Raw genomic sequence first — 24,568 nt, forward strand, 5'->3', positions numbered from 1 at the left:
CATTTACCTGCTGGAGAAGCGAAACCAAGCGTCTGGTCTGTGTGCCCATGCGGTGGGCTCCACTCACGGGTCTCTTTCTTGGGCCACTTGAAACAAAACAGGCTGTGTCCAGCACCAGCAGGCTGTCACCAGTAATCAGTGCCTCCCAGCACTACCAGTAAGGCTTCTGTCTAGTAGCTGATGAATTTTATAGAACTTTTACTGCAGAAATAATACAGTTGAAGATGTTTCTGCATCAGATGAGAAGGACAGGATAAGGAAAATGGCAAAAAGTGTTGATGCATTGTCTACCAGCAAAAATACCACCACATTAGGTACTAGTTAAAGGAAAGCACTGCATTAAAATCCTGTTCTAGACCAGGTGACTTGCAGACTGAGTTACTTTCATCAAGCTCCATTTTATCCTATTAAACCAAAATGTACTTCAGCCTGTCATTCCTCCCACCTGCTTTTTTCCCCCTCCTTTAAAGAACTGTCAGTCTTTACTCCAGAGATGCCTGGGACTGAAAAACATGCTTATCCCAGGAGAGGATAGTGTCTCGAGGTCACAGTTGATGTGCACTGGTGAAGCAGCATGAGGAAACCTACATTGCGTGAATAAATAAAGGGCCGTAGCTCAGCCCAGACTCTGTGGAGGAGACAAGATGGATGGATCAAAAGGTCAGAGTCTTGTCTGATAATGGGGGCAGTTGTCCCAGGAGTGAAGAGGGGAAAAGAGAGTATTTGGTCTATCATTTGTTGCAGCCACTACACAGCAAGGTTGAGGAAGGAAGGAATACTGTGATTTGAGGTGTACATCTCCGCAGCATACCAGCATGCAGTGGAAAGGAATTAAATGTGTCTTTGTAACACAGTGGAACAGAGCGCTAGCTCCTCCTTGAAGCTTTCTTGTCACTAAAGTCTGCCTAAAAATATCAATACATCTCTCTCTCTCTGTCTCAAGGCAGGAGCTATTGTAGAATCTGCTGGGAAAGTCATTTAACCAAGCATGTCTGAGCTACGCTGCCACGCTGTACCGCACCGCTGGGAGCAGTGACCAGCGTTTCAGATGCCGAGAGCTGCCCCGCATGCCCCCACGCAGCCAGTGATGCCTGGGGCACTGATGCTGTGTCCTGGCCTGAAGCCCATGTGCACAGCCCCAAAGGAGAGCCCTGAAACCCGCAGCAGAAAGGTGATCTGCTCCCATGTTGCCAACACCATGTGGGTCTCCAGCCAGATCATCAGGAAAGCACCAGGCATGAGCAGCATCCTGCTGATGGCAGGGTCAAAATTCGGGGCTTCCCCCATCCGACAACACTGCTACCGAGGTGTGGGGTCCTGTGCTGGTCTGACCGGAGTGTTCTACCTCCTCCAGGCTGGCACCGTTCCTCTGGCAGCAGCACTAGGTAGTCTGTCTGGGACACCACAGCTCTCCAAGCTGACACCCAGTTTGCCAACAAGCCAGTGAAGATACTTGCCCCAGGGGGTCCCTGCAGCAAAACATTGGTTCCTGAGCTCCCCGTGGTATCGGGGCACCACAGCATGGAGCCGTGTCCCAGTCCTGCCCAGGGAGAGGCTGCAGTGGGAGCAGGTGGAGTTGGGGAGTCCTGGTGCTGAGGACGTATGGGCTGGTGGACTGAGGAGGGAGCAACTATCGCCCCGTTTTGTTGATGTGGAGCCAAAGCCTGGACACATATGTCTAAGACCTGCTGCGTAGCCAGGAGCTGAGTGCAGGCATGGCCCCCATCACCCCTAAAATCATCTTCCTTCCCTCTTGGGCAAGGAGCTGCAGCTACACTGCTGGCTTGGCAGAGCACATGGAGCTTTCAGCCCTTGATCTTTGCCAAGAAGTAGTCTCTTGCTGTGAGTCATTTGCAGAGCGTGACTGGGATTTGATTTGCTGTGCTTTGCAACAGAGCTCCCTGGCTTTGACCTTCTTCCTTAGCCACAGATCAGAGGACACTGTTACCTCCCCGCTCTGGAAATCCTAAGGCTGATTTATCTGACGAACAATTAATTTTGTTTTAAGGCAGCAGCCCTGATCTCAGTTGGGAAGAAGCGTACCACCTCTGGTCTCTGCCGGACGCACAGGACCTCGTGTCTCCCCATGGCCACCAGTAGCCTGAACAGCCTCCACCCGGAGCAGGAGGCCCATGCACTCCCGCCCCACGTATTGCAAGTGTAGAAGCATGGGCTCAGGCCCCAGCACCCATGTTTGCTGCCACGGGTAGATGTTGTCCATTCTTGCAGAGGTGACGGCAGGGTGGCAGGCAGATGGGCAGGACTGGTGGGGTGGCATTGCACCGCTGAGCTGGGCTGCGGGAGGGCACAGGCCTGGCGGCGGCGCCTGCCTGGGAGCTGGCGGGAGTGTGGAGGATGCTGCTGTGTGCCATAGGAGCAGCCAGAGGCCACATCTGTGCAGGGAAGCAGCTGTGGTTACTTCTTGACAGAGCACGGCAGAAGGGGTGGAAGCCACGCTGTTTTGGGACCGTTTTCTCGCTGTGGGGCAAGAAGTGGATTTGCTGTGGTGGGTTTGTCCTGTGAGGACATGGATCCTTGCTCCTCCCCCAGAGGCAGCAGAGTTGGGGTCGGGATCCCCTGGACAAGATGTTGAGCTGATCCCAGCATGCAGTGAGCGTAATTGCAGCTGTGGTGCCCACAGAGAGCAGGACAAAATTAACTGTCTTTACCTCCTGTCATTTTTCTTCCTCAGCAGGTCCAGACCAGACCCAGCCCTGACAAGTCTGGTGCTGTCCGTGGTGACCTTGCAGACCCACAAGCCTCAGGACGATCTCACTCTTACCGACAGATCTTGTTCCACCCACATATCACTGAACAGCTCTTCCGAGAGTGCCGATGTTTTGCCCTGTGAGCGAACCAGTGCAAAAGCCAATCCAAAGTTCAGTTTACCTGAATCGGTGGACGGGGACACCTCAACGCGTCAGGCTTTCACGGGCTGGATCAGCAAGGATGGGCCTTCTCACACTGCCCTGTTTCACAAGCACCTTTTAGACAGGACTGCATTCTTCTGCCAGCGAGTCGCCACCCCCCAGTAGAGAATGGCCCCTTCCCAGAGCTGGGTTTGCTTTTTGTGTGAAGGGATTTATTTCTTCTTCCTCACCCACTCCTCACAGGTGCTCTCACAAACACCCCTACCACCCACTCACTAGCAGGAGTGCAAAGGGCACAATCCAGCATCTGCAAAAAGACCTCTCCTGGTGGAAATTGGGTTGAATTCAGCTCACAGTGTGCGGATCGGTTTGGAAGATGATTTAAGCAGTGAATTGAAATGCTAAGTCTGGATTAAACCCTGTCCCCTTTCTCAGTGTTGTGGCACAAGCCTTCTCAGGTGTTCTCCAGGAGGGAATCTCTTGCTCTGCAAGAGTTATTAATCAAGGCAAAAAAATACATCAGGCTAACAAAGCATGAGTGAGGGAAGGTGCCCGCATGGATGAGGTGCTCCGTGGATCGCGGCTGCTGAAACGTCAGTGGGTGCACTTTCTAAAGCCATGCTGGAGCAGGAGGACTAACATCACCATGAAAGCATGTCTCCAGCATTATGACTTCCTAATCACTAGGTCCTGCAAAAATTCATTTTTATCCTGTTCTTTAGAGCTTAGGCAGAACATAAGCTCTAAGAACCCCGCTGTATGGAAAATTCAGCACATGCTGAAGCAGACCAAGCAAAGCTTTATCCTCCTCCTCCTCCTCTTAGCTGGTGTGTTAAAAGGTTTCTATTGAACTCCTGGTGGATTTTCTATGCACCATGGTTTTTCATTTTGTCTTATAATTTTTGCTTTAATGATTTACTTTCAACAAAAGAACAAAGTCAACACCAAGCTATAAAATAATATATTTTTAAAAATACACACCTTCACACATACTGAGCTTTTTTAAATTTTTAAAATATATTAGCAAAACTGCCACACTTAAAGGTAGGAAGCACTACCTAAAGTGGATGTTGTGCGTAGATCATACCCCTCCTCGTCATCTTTAGTGTGCTGATGTGGTACCTAAAGTCCTCTGCTAACCTGTCTTCTACATGGGTGAGAGAAAGCCACAGAAGTTTAGACTAATGCCAAACCTGTGTGTGCCCTGACAGATAGAAGTATCTCGGCGGAGCCTGAAGAGCTATTGCTTCCAGTCCTGCTTCTGTCCTCAGTGTGGGCAGAAGTTTGAGGCAAGGAGGCACAAGCTGGTGGCTGCATGTCCCTTCTGCTCCTTGCCGCTGGTATGGATGAGGACATCCTGGAGAAGGAAAGAAAGCCTCATCGCCTTGGCCTAGTTTTTCCAAGCCTTTTGGGGAACCGGAGTTCACTCCAGCAGCTGTGCAGCCCCTGCTGACAGCACCCAGCAGCACAAACTGCCACCTGGTCATTGGCCATGTTCCCGGGCGATGGTGGGAGATCCAGACACCACAGGAGGGGAGCAGGGCAGCTGTGCAATGGCAGTGGCGGCAGGACAGCGGCGTGCTGGCAGGGACAAGCGACTGGCACCATGGCAGCATGCGGAAGCACTGCTGCAAAGATGGAAATCAAGGTAAGGCTGCAGCGTCCATGGCACAAAAGAGCCCTGCAGCCACCTGGGTGGGTGACTGTGGCAAAGCAGGGTCCAGCTCACGGGACACCCAGCACAGCGCCGCAGCCCCACCAGGCCCTGCCCAGCTCTGCCGGCAGAGGCAGAGGGGACCAACGGAGCCCTTGCAACCCCACGGCACTGCTCTGCTCTCCAGCCGGCGTAGGTTTTGTCTCTGTGACCCTGAGTAACTCTTGACTGTCTTCACTGTGTCCACCGGTACTGATGCAGGCTTTCAGACAGTTACAACTGACTGTGGCACTGCATGGCACGGCAGCCAGTAATTGCACTTTTTTGCATTGCAAAATGATTATTAGCACCTCAGTTCATTATCAAAGCAAATTTAATTTTTCAATGTAAAGGAGCCAGTTGTATTTATAAAGGAAACACTGTTGATATAGCCAGAAAAAATTAATTCATGACAAATGTAAGGAAAATTAATAGTCTTTAACCAGGACAATATTTGACTGTGTCTAATTGTGCTTTGCCAGGTAAAGTACACTATCTTTGAAAAGTCCTGACAGAGATTCTTGCAGAAGCATTTTACACTTCTTCTGATGAAACTGCATTTAAACACTGGTTTTTTAATTAACCTTGTAGCAGTCTGGTCAAATCATATAAAAACTGTTGTGGAAACTCACTATTCTCTCATGTATTTGTGCACTGGCATAGGTGTTGTTTACATTCAGGAAGGTCTTGTCTAATCCAAACCCATTCAGGCAGAAAAAAAGAAAAGGGAGACGAGAAAACACCAGGGGCAGAACAGCCATGGAGAACCCCTGGACTGCGGGTGTGGGTCCTCGCTGGCGGGACAGCAGCATGGGCATGCAGACATGAGCCAGATTTGGCTGATGCCACGTCTGAGCCAGCATGTGCCACTGCTTTCCTCTGCTGGCCGTCTCTGTATGGGTGGGGGTGCCCACTCGTACGCCTGTGCGTGAGAAACAGGACAGGGAATGGGAGCGGGAAGGTGACACGGTGGGCGATTCTGCATTTCGCTTTGAAGAGGAAGCCAAAGAACCGGGCTCTGCCCCACGGTCTGCTCACCACAGACGTTTTGTCCTTGCTCATGTAGATGGCCTCGGACAACCGGAGTACCTGCACCTTTCCATGGGCTCTGGCTGGCCCTGCTGGCTTTTGCTGTGGTAGACAGACAGGGAGAGCACCACTGCATCATAACGAAGGCCCAAAGGCTCCTCACCGGACACGCACCCACATTCACTCAGGGCAGCACAAGTCCCCAGGTGTTTTCCACTGGGCAGGGTCTTCACTGGCAGGTCCCACTCCTCAGGCTCACCATGGCCCATGGAGCCTGCAGACAAGGGTGGCCACAGGGACCCCAAAAGTGGAAGGTTCAGCAGGTGTTGAGGGGTTGGGCTGGGGGAAATCTCACAGAGACATGTAGGGATCTCTGGTTCTCCTTAGAAGTTTACTGAAGAGAACATGGTGACACAGGTGATGTTTTGAATGATGGGCTGCTTGTGAACAGGTTCAGTAGAAGAGGCACAAGCCCAGCCGAGGCTTAGGTGCCCTCTTGGGTCAGAGCACCAGAGGGTCTGTTTCTGCCTGGTTCTCTGAAGGTTTCCACATCCTGGCTGTGGCCCAGCCCCTCTGCAGCACTAGTTGTCTCCATCCCTTGGACATGACTGCAGCTATCCTAATTGACAGCAGCAAGAGAGCAGCATGCTTTGTGTGAAGACATCCCAGGAGCGGATCCTCCCAGGATGGGGTATGGGCTCATTAACACCTTCTCCATTACACTTGAGTGGAGGTTTCTCGAGCAGCTGATTCCAGTGCCAATGTTCCCACTGCCTTCACGGGTGCTGTGTAGGTACCATGGCCTTCTCCAGCACTCTTTCACCAAATGACGTGTCAGACTCCTGCGGTGGCCAGTTGGTTGATGGTGGTGCCTACGTCTGAGGCAGCCCGGGGTCAAAGTTGCATCTCACCTCATTTGCACTCGTGTTGTCTGCTGGCTGCAGCCAATGCCAGAGACAGGAGCAGGGTGGTGCTGGCTGGGGCTGCCTGCTGATGGATCAATGCTTCCCGCCCTTAGGGGAGATTCAAAGCTTGTCCAAGCTTTGGAAAGGCAAACTGGAGGGCCCCAGTGCATGAAAGCACCAGGCAGGCAGGGTGGGACCCCCCATTTTCCTTGAGGGGTGTGGGTGTTGCAGAGGGAACGTCTGCCCCCCCTGGTATCCTCCCCCAGCACTGCGGACAGTCCCAGCCTCTCACCCTACCACCACGCTCAGCTCTCAGGACAGCTTGGAGATGTGCTGTCTTCTCAACACAGCCTGCCAACTTGAAGCCAATTTGCATTGGATAATTATTTTCAATTAAGTGATAACAATCCTGTTCTGAACAGAAATAATCTTGTCCAAAGGCCAAACAGTTTATCCTGTCTTGGAGATGAGGCTGCAGCTTTGTGCAGGCACACGTCAGTGTCAGCACCGTTATCGGCTCCGCTGTGCTGAAGGGTACGGCTCGGCTCATGGCCAGGGAGGGTTGCACGCAGTCCCGTGTGCTGACTAACTCAGCCCACTTAAAGCGACCCACCGCAGCCACCGGTGCACCCTCCAGGTCCTCACCAGCACCCGCTTCTCCTGCACAGGCCCCCCAGCATGCCAGGTCTCCCTTCCCACTCCTCCAACGAGCTAAGGGATTTTGCAACCCTGGCAGTTTTATTCCAGTTCCCAGGTGGGAGCAAAGCTATTTTTCATCTGCAGATCTCACCTGCCCACCGGCTGTCTTCCTCCTGCAGCACCACGTGGAGCAGGCACGTGCTCTGCACAGCAAGGTGCAGCCAGAGCAGAGGTGCGCACTGAAACGGCCCTAATCCCCGCCAGCCAGCCAGCCCGATGGAGAGGGCTTGAGCATGTTTCTTACAAAGTTAGCACCTTTCTGCTCAGCATCCTCCCCGCTAAGGACGTCTGGCCTCTGCAGGAGCCATCCAGGTGCCCTTGTTAGCCAGCTTCTTGGCGCTGGTTGTGTGCAAGTGTCCTTTGCTCTCAAGAGTGACACAAGCCACCGAGGGTCCCTCACGTACAGCGGGTGTGAGTGTGGGTTGATGACATGCCCCCAAGGAGCTTTGCCTGTAGGCTGTCTGTTTTTAACTCGACTGTCATGATAAAAGGCAAGTGGGACTGCTGCCACCAAAGTACAGTCGGCTGGGCCCCATCCTGCCCTGGGTGGGGCAAGGACCCACCATGACCAAACTGTCTGCCAATTTGACAGAAGTCACAGGAATTTGGTGCTGAAATTTGGAGGCTCTGGACAGCTCCAGCACAGGAACGGGGAAAGACTGCAGCAGTGCCGGAGGCAGTCGCCATCCCCAGCAGCTCCAGCAGACACCCAGCACGGCTGCACCAGGTGAGTGGGGTCCACGCCAGGCATGGGGCCAGCTGGCTCGGCAGAGCTGCCTCCAGAGGTGTAACGCTCCGGCCATGGCCACGGCTGTGGCCCCTCCCAGGTGGCTGCCCTGTGGCTTCCTCCCCCTCGTCCCTCCGTGCCCAGTGCCACGGTGGACCAGCGGCAGGCAGCAGCTGCAGCTGCAGTGGAAAACTGGCTGCAGTGCTCATCGCTGCGCCTTGGAGCCAGCCAGGGAGCCAAGCTGGACCAGCTGGGGCAGTGGCAGTTGTACACACACAGATTTCTATACCACGCTTTGCTGGATGGAAGTTGAGGGGGTTTTGTTGGGTTTTTTTAATCCACAAAAGCCCAGCCAGTTGGGAAGATTGGACTCCGGAGCTCCTGCAAGTGAAAAATAGCAAATCCAATATCTTTTTAGTGGTGTTTTTACATTCAAATTAGACATAATCTCCATGAATAAAATTACTGTTCCCAAAGGGATCATGCCCAATTTAAATGTATAAAATGTCATTAAAAGGGCACTGGCTTGCTATTAAAATTTAACTCCAGCAAACCCCCAATGTCATTTGTATTATAGTTTTACAATTAAGCCAGAGATGTTGGAAATAATAGTTTTGATGTACAATCTGGTACCATACAGTACAGCGCATTGTTCCTAAGAAGGCTGCAGCCAGACCTGTCACTGGAAACATGGCCGCGTTGAAGCAGCGATGCCACCGGGGCTGGCCGCAGCTCCCGGGGATGGGGCACAGCCACGGCACTGCCAAGGGGCGCCCTGCTGGGAACAGGTCTGCTGCCACACTGCGCCCTCGACTCCCACTTACAGAGTGGTCCCACCCGAGACCAATGGCTGCAGCAAGGACGTGGCCAGCGCAAGCTGACGTCCCGCTGGAAGGACCCTGTGCGTGGGGCTGGGACCCCCTCCCTTTCGGGGCCATGAAAGCTGGCCCAGGACCACACTAGGCAAATGATGCAGATCCCTTTCCTTGCAGTCTTGCTATCTCAAAAGCAAAATGACTCAGGGAGGGCGCAAGGACTGGAAAGCAGCACTAGCAGGGCACGGCTGCATAGCAGGGGCTGCTGGGCTTGTGCAACAGCTGGCAGCTGCCTGGATGCAGCGAGGCACTGCCAAGGAGGAAGCAATCAGTGGCAGCGCTCCAAGGTCCCGGTCTCCCCCGGAGGGACAGGAGCACATGTATCACCCCGCTCCTGAACATGTGGTGCCACTGAAAACATCCCACAGTACCCAGCTCTGGCTGGGGAGAGGTAAATGCCCTCCTGCCCTATCCCTGGCACTGGGGCTCAGTTAGCTCCCAGAAGGGTGAGGTGCACCATCTGCACAGGTTGATGTGTGCATGCTGGTTGCCCCATCCACACTGCGGATATGGCTCACTGCAGCCACAGTGGCCCAAGACGGGGGGCGAGGCACAGTCAGTGCCGGGAGCAGCTTGGCTTTGCCCCTGGCTTTGCCCCGGGTCTGCTGCGCTGGTGCTGTGTGCTGTGGTGTGACTGCGGGCGGCTGCATGGGGAGCTCTGTGCTGCTCTCAAGGCCAGGCAATCCCCAGCAGGGATCTTCCCTGGGGAAGCTGGTGCAGCTCGAAGCGGCTGGAAGTGGCAGCAGGAGCAAGCAAGGTGGGAGGGAAGAGGTCTGCCCAGTACGACACCTGTGCCAGAGGGGCTGGGGAGGTGCTGCAAACTGCTCACCCACCAGTCCCAAGCAGAGGCGTAGCTTGCGCCAGGTCATTATTTTGTCTTTAATAGAGCACCGGTTCAGCCACCAGGAGCTGCTGACTGTTTTCCCTCAACACAGGGGTAGGAGATCAGGTTCCTGTTGTAGGAGACGACATTTGGGTGTACTTGAGAAAGGCGGTTGAGCTTTCAGACATACAGAGAGCCCCTCAGTTATCAAGTGACCTAACGAAAGGTGTTTTCACTCTCCCTAACAGACAGTGACTCTGCTGAGCCCTTGTTGTCATGTGCTACAGTCCAAAAGCAAAACCAGCTCATCCTGGGAGGTGACGGCAACCACGGCCTGTCCTGTCCCAAAGGCTGGTTGTCCTGCTCCCCTCACCCGGGCAGGCTTCAGCTTTTATTGAATACTGATCAGCATCGCCAAGGCAGCTCCTGACTTGGCACGCGAGCTGGCTGTGGCCGTCAAAAGGGTGTGATCGATGTTTCCTACAAAATCTGACAACACAAAGCACCCAGCTAAGGTTAGCAGGAGCTGCCCCTTTGGCAAGCTGGTGACCAAGTCCAGAGCCTATGCTGACCTCAGACATCTGAAACTGGGGCCTCTTTTGCTGAGATCTGGAGGAGAAAAAAAGAGTCTGAGCAAGCTCTCTGGACCCTTCCCAGCCAGCACTTGCTGTCACACAAAGTGCACGTGGTCCCCTGGGAGAGGAGCTTCCAGCCAGTGCTGCTGCACCGGCAAGGTGTCTGTCACCCAGCAGAGCTGTGGGCTGAGGCCAGCCTGGGGCACCACCAGCAGTCCTTCCTCTGCCTTTCACCCCCAAAGCCTGATCCTTTGTAAAAACCGGGTGCTTGCTCTGCCAGCGCCTGCCCCAGGCATGGGAAAGGCAAGGCGGCCGCTGCGGGAGGTGTGCAGGGGAAAGGCTGCTGGCAGCAGGCACAAGCCCCCAGGTGCTGTGTCCGTGCCTGCGGCATGCCATGCACGCCCCGACCTGCGGCAGGGTGCCATGAGCCGAGGCAGTGCAGGCAGCCCCCCCATGCCCCGTGACCTCAGCAGACCTGACGCCGTTTACCTCCCAGAGTGAACGCGAGGCTGCGCACACAAACATCTACTCCCTGGAAAGGGACTGCTCAGAAAGAGTGCGCTCTCTACCAAATAATTACTATGCATTAAAGGGTATAATGCATATTTAAATATGCGTTTAACTGTCAGAGTAAGCAGGTGAGTGAATACGCATGTTATAAAAAATACATATTTAACTAATATGCAATTAATGGGGCAAAACAGTCAAAACTATTTATTACTTCTGGGAACAGAACACCTTCCAAAGCATTTTAATTACTGCAGTAATATTCTGAAAACAAAGATCACATTCAATCTTTCTCACTCTCTCTTCTTTTTCCCCAAAGAATAGAAAAACTGTTAAAACCCAGCAATCCTATGTGTAGGAAAGAACCGTTAAGCAAAATGCAGTATGCGGATCCCTGGGAAGGTTGCAATTGAACAAACGGCCGCAACAGGAGAAAAGCAAATACCCCAGTGTGGACTTTGCAAAAACCAACCCGGCTCCTGGCCTCCACTCCGGCAAGGTGAAGCTGCAGCCCCTTGGGGACGCACGAGCAGCACCGTGGGGAGCAGCACCACAAGGGCTCTGCCCAGCGCCAGTCGGGGGCCCCTGCCAAAGCTTGCCCTCCCAGCCAGGCTGCTGGCCACCCCCGGGGAGTGAGAGGTCCCAGCCACGCGCCCTCGGCGGCACCCATGGCAGCCAGCATCACGGCGTCCTCTGCCAGTCTCCTCTCTTGTCATCTGTCTGGCAGTTGCCTGAATTACTGCTCAAGCTCATAAAGCACATGCAAACAGCCTGCAAAATGGGAAGCATTCATCTGAGACATGCAGCCCAAATGCCCTGCTTGCACTGCAGACGGATCACTTAGCCTTGTCATTGTGTTTATGAGGGTGAGAGAATTTTTCACTGCCATGGTATTTTCCCATTAGCCATTACAAGGAGATACTGCTGGAGGGAACAAGGAAAAGGCTTCTCCTATGCATGACTGAGCTGCAAAAGCCAAATCAAAGGGACAAGTTGTGCCATAGGTAATTCTTACCTTGATTTCCATGTTGAAACACAATAAGCCATGTAATAAAAACCTTGTTTCCTTCCTGCACCCTCATGTCCTCACCACTGGACCCCTCCCCAAGCCCAGCCCCATGGCCATGAACACCACCAAAATATCCGTGGCACACCCATTCTCCCTGGGCCACTGCTGTCTCTATGCCCACAGCAGCGGATCTCAACGGGCCAGGGTCTCCTGGCTCACGCCAGAGCCACTGACCTACTACTGCAGTCACGGAAAGCTGCAGAGGTGCAGCAAAGCCTCAACATGCGGCGGTGCAGAGGAAAGCCAAGGCCTGGGGACCACCCTGCAGATCACCATGAGAGACGGCGAGCTGTGCCGTCAGCAGCCACTGCTGCAACAGGAGGTGCCCATCCTCTCCTGTCCGCTCTTGCTGTCCGGGGTCTCCCCTGCACACGTGGGTTCTTCTCCCGCTGCCTGCCAGTGTGCAGGCACAAAGGGACGGCAGGAGGAGGCAGCCAGTGGCAGGTCCTGCAAGCTGGCTCTCCCCAGCCCGCCCGCTGCTCCACGCACGTGCCCTGCAGAGAGAGGCCTGCGGGCCCACGGTGCTCCTGCAGGCTCTGCTGCCATTGCCTCCCCAGGGGCTAGGTGACAAGTTGCACATAGCTGTCCCGGGGACCCTTATGACACCAGAGCCGAGGGAATGCATCCCAGGGCGCTGATGTGCTTGTCTGCCCCTTGCTGCTTCTCCCCTCTGCAAGGGTACACGTGGCCCCACCAGCAGCAGCAGCAGGCATAAACGCCCTGTGAGGACCAGCAGGAACTGAAGTACAAGTAGCAGTGACTGCGGAGCAAAGCCTTTATCTCTACAGGCTTCTCCTCCTGTGCAGAGCTGCACTGAACAGCTTGCTCCTGCCTGCACCCAGAGACCAAGAACCGCCAGCGCGCTCCAGATCCCCCATTGTTCGTGCTGTGCAACCTCCCCAAGCACTTCCTGCGCATCCTGCCCGAGGGAGGGAGTTTTGCTTTTATTGTCAGAGAGAAGCAGCAACTTAATGAAAAATACATCTTTTTTTCTTTTAAAGGAAGCTTCCAAATTTATGCTAATGTCAGAATGCTTCTAAGTCATTAGGCGGCTGACAATATACAGGGTCATATTTTGTGTTAAAATACATGAATCCAAAATGAAAATATTGGCAGATTTAGCATCTAGTGCTCCAGTGGGGAAATACCCCCATCCGGGCACTTCCAACAATAGATTGCATCTAAACCAGTTCTGAGTTCAGTCCTGACCACTAATGCTCTGCACAATTGCATGAAAAAAAGTCCCTTTTAATTCTTAAAAGGAAAACAGTTTAATCATTGTAAGAAACTACCTTCAGGGTATCGTTTCAAAAATACAGGCAGAGATTAGAAGGGATTTGCGAGATTGTGTTTATTCCCAATTTAGGTGCTTTCCATAAATTAATTATAAAAGCAAGCCCAAACCAGTCAGAAGTACACTGGGAAATTCTCAGAGTGTTAGTCATTTTCATGCACTAATATTCATGCCATCTGCCTGCCTTTTTTTCTGTTTTCTCTAAATGCTCCATTGTTAACCATAGCCTGCTTTCTTTTGCTGCATTTAGTCCCTGTCCCCATCACCCTGCTGCAGGTAGTTACCCTGAGCACGCTGTTATATTTTTATGGAAAGAGCATTAAAAGGAAGGCTTGTTTTGGTAATTGGCACTGATGCATGGCAAACAGTGCCTCATCACAATGCAGACACGAGCTGTCGTTTTGTTCCTGTTTAGAGGATTCGCTCCCGTCTGTGCACCGTCGCCTTTCTGAGCTCCCCGCTGGGGTGGTTTGCAGAGGACCACGGGCTGGAGGCCTCCTGCCAGTATCTCCAGTGGGATGGAGAGCACGGGACAGGGCTGCGCTTGCCCTTGGCCCTTCCCGCAGCACGGCGTGAGGTCCTGGGAGAGCCCTGGAGCCGCGGGTGTGGGCAGCGCTGCCTCTGACGGAGGGATGAAGCAGAGCAGGCTGCCCATTTCTCCACGTGTGACACCCACATAATGCAGTGAAAGACCAACTTCTGGGTCAGCCTCTAATGGCAATGGTAAAATGCAGGTGCCAAGCATCCCCCAGACGAGTTTCCTCTGGCAGCTCTTACGTCTCTGGAAAGCGACGTCAGCAATGCAAATCCAGCAATGCTGTCGAGGATGGAAGCTCATCTGGTAAGACTAGGGAACAACAGGTCACCTTGTGACAGGACAAGATCTGTCAAAAAATGGTGCCAGTGCTGTCAGCACCACTGCAGCCTGCTCAGGAGGAGTCTGGGGATTAACGAACCTTCCATCACCTTTGGAGCTGTAGGCCCAGCTTAACCAACCGGGCCTCCTCCGGCAGCTTTCAGCCAGGGAGGGAGGACAGGGTGAGTGGAGGAGACCTGCGGGAAGGGGCGAGCCATGGGGCCAGGGCCGCAGGACATGGGTCCGGGCAGCCTGATGCCCTCTCTGCATCCCGGGCAGGTGCAGGGCAGGGTGGGGAGAGCCGTGCTGGGCAGAGCCAGCGCTGCTGGCCAGGACACCCCTCCCTCTCACTGGACTGGCAGGGGGTCACCACCAGCGCTGGCCTGGCTGGCTCGGAAGACCCCTGGCTCCGGGGCCACGTAGCTGCTCCTCTAGCCCCTGGCCAGCAGAGACCCAGCACGGCAGCCCAGGCCCAGCCAGGCCACTGCACGAAGGCAACTGGTGCCAAGTTTGATCTGTTCGCTGTGAATTCTCTGCAGGTAAAACTTTGAGCCTTCTTTTAAAGATGGCAGTTGTCTCTCTTAAGAAAAGAAAATTAAAATATTGCTCCTTAGAACAGCATTGTCCAAAGGTTTTGGTTGCTCCTAAATACAAAATCCTAGCTATCCCTTAAGAAGGATTAAAGAAACTGGTGTGGTTGAAATCCCTAATGGAGATTATATGTTTTTCCTCCCTACAAGAAACTTCTGAAAATGCTTTAAAAATAATCTTGCAGTAATAGCCTAACAGCCTAAGTACACATTCACCCTCCAGTAAAGGCAGACTTCCATCTGGCTAATAGACTTAACATCACAGAGCCTGAAACAGCAGTGTCCTGCACCTTGTGTCCCACATGCAAAATCCCTGGCCACGCAAAATGCATGAAGGAGAGGAGCGGGCTGTGCTGTGGGCACAGCGAGGCAAGCAGGGACGCGGGCGCACAGCGAGGCAAGCAGGAGCAGCAACAGAAGGAAACTCAGGCCAGGACAGGATGGGACAAGCCAGGCTCCTGCTGGCCTCAGCCCCAGCTGGGTGGGCAGTATGCTCCCATGTGCAGCTTCGGGTCCCTCTGTCCAAGGAGGGAGTCTTGGAGATCCAAGGGAGGTGAGGAGGAGGTGGGAAGTGAGTGCATTTGGAGGAGCGACCCCGAAGGGCTCTGGTTCTCCATGGGGTTCTCCATGGGACAGGTCAGTCCCACCTCCACACATGCAGGTGCCAAAAGGCAGTACAGGGCAGAACTTGGAGCCACAGGCTGGCGGGGAGGAAAGATGAGCGCCGGTGCTTCAGGATGGCCTGTGGGACCACTGCAAGAGGCCCTTCCATGGACCAAAATCTTCCTGTCACCAGAGATACTGGCAATGACAAGAAAAATGAATGATGGAGTAAAAACCCCCTTCTCCCAGCATGCCCCTGTGGGTCCTTGCCTCCATGGCACCTCTTCGCTGCCCTTACAAGGCCCATAACACCTTCAGGCAGCTTTGTCCAGCCATCACCCTACCTGGCAATGCAGTACTTATGGGATAAAGGGGCCAGAGGCACTGGCTCAGCAAATTAACCCATAGGCTTGTGAGTATTTAATTCTTTCCACAGTCCCACCTCCACAGCTGCCACATCGAGCTATGGGACTCTGGTGACCTCGCTCCTGCTCAGAACTCCCCACGCAAGAGTCTGGGATCCCAGGGCTGTGCGTCTGCTGCTGGAGGAGACATAGCCCCGGAGGCAGCAGTGTGACTGGCAGGGGTGGCAGGAGGCCACCAGCCCTGCTGATGGAGGAACATGCAGCACAGCAGTGGGCCCGTTCCGCAGCAGTGGAGGGGTTTCCAGCCTCATGGGGACATTGTTAGGCAAGGAAAGTGCCTTGCACCAGGACAGTCAGTGATAAGGCTGACTGACAAGGTCCTGGTCTGCTGGGGACACACTGTGGTGCTGCTGGGCTGGCTAGTTCTGGCTCAGGCTGGCCCCTTCCAGCAGAAGATTACTGGTTTTGTCAGGAACAGACCCAGGCGGGGTCTGCAAACCACCACCAGGCCACCATCACCACTGGCTCTCTTGCAATGGCAGGAACCCAACCCGAGACCAGTCAGCACCACCACAGTGGGACGTGACCACCTTTACCCCAGGGAGGAGAAGAGGAGGTGAGCGGTGCACAGGTGAGCAGCAGTGCATCCAGCCCCTTCCCCCATGGCATGGAGCAAGGACTGCTGAAGGGCTCCGGGCAGGAGAGCCGGCCCAGCCTCGCTCCCCGTGGGAGAGTGGCACATACCCGCAGGTCACATCACTCAGGTGAGCAAGTCCCACACTCCTCCCAGGAGCCAGCACCGCTGCTGGTGCCCAGCTTTGTCCCTGGAGTCATACAGCACGTCCCAAAATGGGAATGCAGCCATGCCCCATGGCAGAGTTATTAATTAACCAGCTGAATCCTAACAAATAGGCTCTGCTCTGCAAAGCAACCAGTGAATTTGGTGGGTGTAAGTTTGGCTGGATTTTGTCCCACCACCAGCCCTCTGGCAAGTGCTTTGCTAGTCCAGGCTGACATAAACCCCTGGGAAATCAGTTCTCACCCCCAGCACTCCCTGGAGACCCATGGCTCCTCCTTAAAACTCAGGATGCATGGCCAGGATGGGATGGGATGGACAGACAGACGGAGACCCAGCCATTCTGCTGGCTTTTTGCAAGGAGCTGCCACACTTCCACACTCCTGTATCCTCTGGAGAGCTGCAAGCTTTGCCAGGGGTGACTTGTATTTTGAAGGACATCACCTTCATATAGTGAAAGCCAGTGGTTGTTTTTGTCCTGCTGTGACACGCACTCCTAAAATCCCATCAAATTCCTGCTGTACCCAAGAGGGTGAAATTTCCACCTCCTCTGGTGGAGCACACACCCAGGAGTGACTGGCAGAGGTGGCTGCTCAGCTGACAGCAGCTCTGTGGCCCCACTGGCAGTGGCCCGTGGCTTGCAGAGGCTGGGTGAAGCTTGGACACATCTCCTATGGCTGCCTCCTGACTCAGATGGCCAGCTGGCTCTCTTTGTACCAAGCCCAATGGCAGGGGGGAAAAAAAAAATCATTGGAAATTGAACAGCTTTGCACAGGGGAAATGTGAAAACAGTGTTTGGGGAGGCTATTCCCACGGCAAGGCTTTTCCAGATGTGACAGCACTGATGTGCTAGCTGCTAAGGCAAACCCCTGCAATTTGCACAGGACAAAAGAAAAGCTGGTGCCGGACCCGGCTGGGACATACCCAGCGTCCTTGCTGCTCCGGCAGCAGCCCGGCCACCTGACAGCAAGCGGAGGAAGACATGGCATCCATTCATCTCTCTCATTTCAGCTTTCAGAAAGGTTTTGCAGAGCTCTGCAGAGTTTCCCAGGGGTGAAATGGTCTACAGGTCTGTCTGAAACAAACCAGATGATAAAACCAGAATTTACAGCTCAGTTTTCACCAGGGTGTCCAGATAACAGGAAAGATGCCAGGTCACGGATGAGAGACCGAGTAATTACTTTAATGATCTGAAACTCCAGGGTGAAGCAAAGCATGGTAGAACAAAGAAAGGCTACAAGGCGTCCGCAGGTCAGGCAGACTGACGGACACCATGCAGTATTTCAGAAGGAGCCAGCAAAGGCGGGTCAGTGGAACAGGCAGCGGTGGACAGTGGTGGGTGCAAAGCCGTGAGGAGCAGGCAGAGGCAGCAGGACGGCTGTGCTGGCCTCCCCGCAGCCACTCATGTGAGCAGCCTGCTGAGGCCAAGGAGGCAATGGCTCAAACACAGCAGGAAAATGATTCAGAAGGAAAAGGTGGGATGGGAATACTGTGATGGCTAATGATGCCATGGCTAAGCCTGACATATTCACCTTCATGGCGTGCACAAAGGAGCAAAGAGCTGCCCAGGGGTGCTGCGTAGAGGCAGCGCAGGCTGGCATTTCACCAAAAGAAGGAAATTAGAGGAAATACAGAAAATATTAAATGTAAATTACTCATGTATGTGTGTGTGTATATGGGGGGTTTTTTAATACACACATACATGTATGTAATATCTGTAAAACACCAAAATGGGAAACCAGGAATTGCTATCCAGTGTGTCCCATGGGACGAGAAGAAGAGAATGTGAGGTTGAATGGCATCCAGTGTAAAACTGAGGAGAGGAAATAGCTCCTTCTCTGCATATGGCTGTGGCATGTCCTCAAGCCAGGCAACAAAGGGGTCACAAACAGACTGAACACTCCTTTGCACACAGAGACCATTCAGGCTTAGAAATAGTCACTGCTCATGTTTTGCACAGGGCACAATTTCTGCGTACAGGTGAAGTGCTAATTAATAGAGGTTATTTCTTGGGGCGGCTTACTGATACCCCTGCTCTGAAAGGTCCAAAGCAGCTGGGACAGGCCAGCCCTGGGAGCGGGCAGTGGGATGGGAGCACCCATGGCAGAGAAAGACGGTGCAGCCATCAAGCTGCTGCTCTCTGCCCTCAAGGGCCAAGCAGGTCTGCCCACTCGGCGATGGCTTCAAACTGCTTTGGTCCCTGCAGTGGCAGGGCAGCTGGACACCCCTCTGGATGTGCCATACAGTCTCCTGCCTAATGTCCTATAGATTTCCCCACCTCCCAGCAGCTGCCCCCATGCAATGCCCATGCCTTTCCCCCAGACCCTGCTTCATGGTCCTGCCCCAGTCTCTCCAGTTCTCCCACAGTGCTCCCAGTTTCCTCCTACTTCCGTAGTGCTGGCTGAGTGGGAGCTCAGGCGCTGGGTGCTCCTCCAATGGTTAGGCTGGCAGCATCACAGCTGCAGGACCGGCAGCAGCTGCAGGCAGGCATCCCCCTGTCCCTTGCAGGACCCCTGGTCCTGGTCTCCCTCCTTCTGTCCAGCTTGAGCAAGCGGGACTGCTGCCAGGCTGGGATGACAGTGGATGGAGGTTTCAAGCATATTTGGGAAGAGCCAACAGAGGTGAGCAGACGTTACAACCCTCATCCCTGCAGGGAGAGAGAGGATGTGTGTCAGCAGACACTCCTGACACCCCCGCACTGGAAGGCAAGGTACCAAGACTGCACCTCCCCTATTCAAAGAAATGGCATCAGGTGCTCTCTCGTCTTCCCCCCTCCAATGCGCTGGCTCAAAAAATGCGAGGGCTTGGAAAAGTTGGACCACTTTGATTTGCACTCTATGTCTGAAGATGCAAGCCACATTTCTACAGCCATCAGGGTAAAAGGTGGACGTGTAGAGGGCCAGGACCTTGCCCATGTCCCGTGGAAGGGAGGGCTGCGTCGCACACTCAAGTCTTATGAGACACCCGGTCTGTGCCTTCACACCCTCTGTCCTCATCCCCAGGGAACACTTCAGTGAGACATGCACCTCCTTTGACACGGAACGCAGTCATCCACAAGGCAGAAACTCACGGGGAATCAAGCTCCATTTGCTCCTGTGCTCATGAAACTCCTGCCCTTTTAAAATACAGCACACAATCCCATGACGCCAGGACCCGTGGCTCTGAGTAGTGTTTGAGATGGGGCGATCCGGAGGAGGAAGATGTGGGCATTGAGAGCAGGCTCAAGCGCAATCCCATTTGTGCTTGGCCTGACAACACAGTTTTGACCAGTGCAGGAGCTTAGGAAAGAGAAGGCTCGGGGGGGTCCTATCCCTGTGTATAAATACCCAGTGAGGGAACAAAGATGTGGGAGCCAGGCTCTTCTCAGCAGTGCCCAGTGGCAAGGTGATGGGCACACACTGAGACACAGGAAATTCCACTGAAACAGAAGAAAAATGCTTTTTCACTCTGAGGGTGGCTGAACACTGGAACTGGTTACCCGAAGAGGTCATGGAGCCTCCATTTGTGGAGATATCCCAATCCCAGCTGGACACGGCCCCGGGCAACTGGCTCTACATGACCCTGGTTTGAGCAGGGGTTGGACAAGGTGACTTCTGGAGGTGCCTCCAGCCTCAGGGACCCTGTGGCTCTGAGCTGCATCCCGCTGCAGAGGACACCTGTAAGATGCAAGAACACAGCACTGACAGTGACCTTGCCTCCAGAGGGACTGAGGAGCCATCACCTTTCCAAGAGACAGCAAGTTTCTTGCCCCGGTGGCCTGTGACCTGTGAAGCGAACAGGCACGTAGAGCTGGGCTGCCAATAGCTCGTATGGTGCAAAAGGATTTTGTCACCAAACTGTGCAAGTGACGCGATTCAAAGGAGTAGGGCTGAGTCTACAAGCAAAATATCCTCAGGTCTGGGGTGAGAGGCTGGCTTTGTCGCACTGGAGCTGACTGCCAGCTGCATGAAGGGAAGCACACGTTCCCTTGTCCTTGCCCAGATCATGTTGTCACAATCTTTTGCCACTGAGCAGTGACTTTTTTGAGACGTCTTAGACCGTGCATGGGATGCATTTGCTGAGCAGGTCCTGAGACCACTGTGTGCCTGTGGCTGGAGCCAGTGGCCCAGAAGGGTGGTGACAAGCCAAGGCACTCCAGGAAAAGACTTCTGCACATTTATAGCAAAGACTTTGAATCTGAAGTCACACAGCTAAGGAGACAGTGTATAGGTGCTCTGTGCATTTTTGTGTATTGATAAAACCACACTTTCACCACATTGTGTATTGTGGTTTGTAAATAAATCTTATCTGGGAGTCCTCATTTTCCTCGTACTGGTGCCACTGGAGGAACTGGTCAGGTGTTCAGACATTGCCACTGCACGTGGTACACTGGCTCCGGCAACACCGGGCACGGGCAGCTGCGGCACATTCTCCCAAATGAGTGACTCCACTGCATTCAGTTGGACAAGCAGGGGAGGGCAGCAAGAAAGGGAAAAGGAAAACCCTTGCAGCCACTGCGCCACAAGATTAGCATGGAGATGTCACGCTGGAGAGCATATACTCCTGACACAAATCCTTACACGATCAGGGAGGGAGATAAGATGTCAGCTCTAATGATAACCCAACTCAGTAAAATAAAATAAACGTTCGAGCAATTATTAAAAAGTAAAATGGATTTTGCTGGCATAATCTGACAACATACTGATGGTGGGAGCAGACATGCATCATGATAAAGGAAAATCCCACCAGTAGAGTACAGTTTCATTAGATAAGCTGATACCTCATATAGCACTGATGATTCATGCCAGATAAAAGCACTGTAAGTCCCTGGCTTCCAAGTTTACTATAAAACTCCCATTAAGATCAGATGGTTGTGCACTCCAGCTCTCTCCGGCCCTCTTGTTAAAGCTTCCATCAGGTAACAAAGGCTCTTATCTCCCAGGGCAATGATGAGGAAGAACCCCCGTAGTGGATACACCCTTTGTTTTCCCCACAGGGCTGGCGCAGTGAACCACAGTGGCCCAGCCAGGCTCTGCCCCCGCGGTCACATCGCAGCTGCTGGATGGGAGTCACAGGGCCTGAGCCTTTGCTGGCAGATCATCCTCTTTCCGAACTCAAAACCTGTGTGGGGTGCGCTGCAAGCCATCCCCATCTCTTGTATGGCACAAGCCTGTGCAGCACCTGTTGTGGAGCAGCAGCAGGAATCCCAGACAGATACTCTGGGATGTTAAATTCCACTTTCCCTCCGTCTGTGGATGTATTTTCTTTACTGGTATGACTCTGTGCTCATTCCCACAGATAATACACCTCTTTTACCCCACCTTCCTATATAAGCTCATGTCTTCTTTTGGTTCCCCACCCACCCACTCCCCTACCTAACTGTGTTCATTTTGTGATCATACAGCAGATTCAGATCCTGATCTCCAGCAAATGCAAATCTGTCTATTAACAAGCAAAGTCTGTTTAGCACTGGAAGAGGCTTTACTCTGCCTGTCTCTGGCCTTTGGAAACCTCCCAAAGTAGTCACTGGAGGCTCTGAGGTGGAAACTCTCATCCTAAACCACTACCCAATACCTGTAGCATCAATTGCCGGCTAGAGGTGACAATTCTTCTCCATCAATGAAGCTTAGGCAACCAGCTCAGCCCAGACCCTTGCTGTGGGGGCGATGTGTCAGAATGGGGCTGCTCTGTAGTGTCTCTTCAAGCAGCTGAACAGAGGGACCTTTAGGAAAGGAATGCTGTTCCTGGAGCTGCAAGTTGGGTGGCTTGTTCCTCTTGGCTGGCATGTTCTCACTGTTGCTTTGGAGTAGATATGTGCTGCTTAGAGATACAGGCTGGGTCCCAGCAGGGTGTATCATCATGGCTACTCTGTGCCTCCTTGGTTAGCAGCAAGATAAGTGCTTAAATGATGCCTCAGGAGATAGAACTGAAAGAGATCAGAGCTCAGGAAACATTTCTGGTCAGGGATCAGGTTGGGTGACCACAGCAAAACAGAATCTGGGAGGAACCATCACCCCGTATGCTGGTCCAGAAACCCACTGTCTCCCAGCAAAAGTGGTATAGGTCATCACCAACCCAACTTTAATGACACTGGCACAAAGCCATGTCTAAAAGCTGGTTGATGTAGCTCCTGCCTCACCTTGCTTACTTAGATTACCAGGCCCTTGGCTGACTGGTGATGGTATTATATAGCATTACACATTATAGCATTACAGCAGTACTTCTTGTACAAAGATATGAAATTATCACCATGACGATGGACAGAGTTCAGTCATAGTTTCCAATACTCGGTAGTGGCCCCTCTGCCGGTTGTGAAGAAGACACCAGGGCTCATGGATAATACCCTGATGTTGCAAGGAATTTGAAAAAAAGTCAAAAGGAACACAAATAAACGTATGCAAATACATACACACATATACATGTATGTGTGCATATGAATGTATACCTCATCCACACCAGGGTGACCCCTGGAACCGAGGGCTGCTTGGCCCTCCACATTGGTACATGTACCTGCATGCACACACACGTGTGAATGACTGACAGAGGGATGCACCCAAACAGTTTGTTCTGTCTGTCCTTCCATTTGCCTGCTCTGGTTTTCTGAGCCACCAGCGCATTGACATCTGTAAGAATCCAGCCAGATTTTATTAAAACATCATCTTAGGTTTAAAAAAGATTTCTAAAAGCCCTGCAGGACGCTTGTAAATTTCAGTCCCCTGCCAGATGCAGGAAGAGAGCCGGCAGGCAGACTGGTGGCAGGTGGGCTCTGAATGAAGACATCTGCAAGCTGTAACACAGCAGGTAGGTCTCTGCCATCCACCAGTACACCCATTTCTTGGGATTCGCAGTCTCCACACCAAGTCCAGTGGAGTTACTAATCTCCAAAAGGCCTATGAAAAGGTCCCATCTCCCGCTCCATGATGCAATCCACCCTTCCCCTCTCCCATCCTTAAATGTTCCCCATCAGCGTCCCAGCCGGGCCGCTGCTTCCACCCTGCAGGATGCCCACCTCCAGGCTAGGCAGTCCAGGTACCCACAGACCCTCACTTCCCCAGGGCGCTGATCCAGCAGCTAGAAAGGCCGGGAGCCTTTCCCTCCTGTGGCCAGTGCTAGCCCCTGGGGACATCTGTCCTGTGCAAGTCAGGTGGTGGGAGGCTGCATGTGGAGTGGCTACTTTGAGGGAGACCCACCAGCAGCCCCTACAGGACTTGGCACAGGGCAGAGATGTTGCTGGCTCTGGGGTCCTGCCACCCACGCAAGCACCCACAGCAGCACAGTGGGCACTGCCAGAAGCAGCCACGCTGCGGGAAGGGTTCCTCTGAGGTGGAGGTGGTGGCACGGTACAGAGTGCCAGCTCCCACCCAGGCCTGTTCTCAGTCGGCATGGCAAAGCTCTCTGCAAGAGGAAACCCACACCTAGAATCATAGAATCACAGAATCGTTTAGGCTGGAAAAGACCCTTAAGATCATCGAGTCCAACCGTTAACCTAACATTGCCAAGTCCGGCACTAAACCATGTCCTCAAGCACCACCTCTACCCGTCTTTTAAATACCTCCAGGGATGGGGACTCAACCACTTCCCTGGGCAGCCTGTGCCACGGCCTGACTCCTCTTTCAGTGAAGAAGTTTTTCCTAATATCCAACCTAAACCTCCCCTGGCGCAGCTTGAGGCCGTTTCCTCTCGTCCTATCACTCGTTACTTGGGAGAAGAGACCGACCCCCACCTCGCTACAGCCTCCTTTCAGGCAGTTGTAGAGAGCAATAAGGTCTCCCCTCAGCCTCCTCTTCTCCAGGCTAAACAACCCCAGCTCCCTCAGCCGCTCCTCATAAGACTTGTGCTCCAGACCCTTCACCAGCCTCGCTGCCCTCCTCTGGACACGCTCCAGCACCTCCATGTCCTTCTTGTAGTGAGGGGCCCAAAACTGAACACAGTAGGTACGATCATTTACCATCTGTTCTCATGACAAGCTGCTGGTCCACCCGCAGCCTGAATGCCCACCTTCATCCAGCGAACGGAAAGGCGACATTACTAGGCTGGCGGAGCCGCAGAGAGGCTGCAGACTCTGGGCGCTGGGCTACCAGCCGGGACTGGCGTCCCCCGCCGCACGCGCGCTGCGTGCGTGCGTTGCGGGGCTGCTCCACGCAGGCACCGCACGGGGGCACGGCGCAGGGGCTCCGTGCGTGCGCTGCGCGGTGCACGGCGGCGGCGCTCCAGGCCCGCGTCCCCCGGCTGCCCGGCCTGCTGCTCGCAGGCCGCGGACGCTGCCCGGGGGCGGGCCGGGGCCGGGCGGGGCGGGGCGGAGCGGAGCGGCCG

At 53.7% G+C, this 24,568-nt stretch overlaps 1 protein-coding gene across 5 annotated transcripts in view; it reads left to right on the forward strand.

The window, feature by feature from the left end:
• Positions 1 to 5,108, forward strand: part of ZCCHC7 (zinc finger CCHC-type containing 7) — a 128,704-nt gene extending 123,596 nt beyond the window's left edge. For all 5 annotated transcript variants that reach the window (XR_015705614.1, XR_015705615.1, XR_015705616.1 and 2 more), the window contains one exon: positions 944 to 5,108. The gene's annotated coding sequence lies outside the window, so the exon portion shown is untranslated. The remainder of the gene's footprint in view (positions 1 to 943) is intronic.
• The last annotated feature ends 19,460 nt before the right edge of the window (positions 5,109 to 24,568 follow it).

The sequence above is a fragment of the Nipponia nippon genome, unplaced genomic scaffold (genome assembly GCF_047370975.1).
Source record: "Nipponia nippon isolate SJK-2023a ecotype South Korea unplaced genomic scaffold, ASM4737097v1 scaffold_24, whole genome shotgun sequence".
NCBI classification, from domain to species: Eukaryota; Metazoa; Chordata; class Aves; order Pelecaniformes; family Threskiornithidae; genus Nipponia; species Nipponia nippon.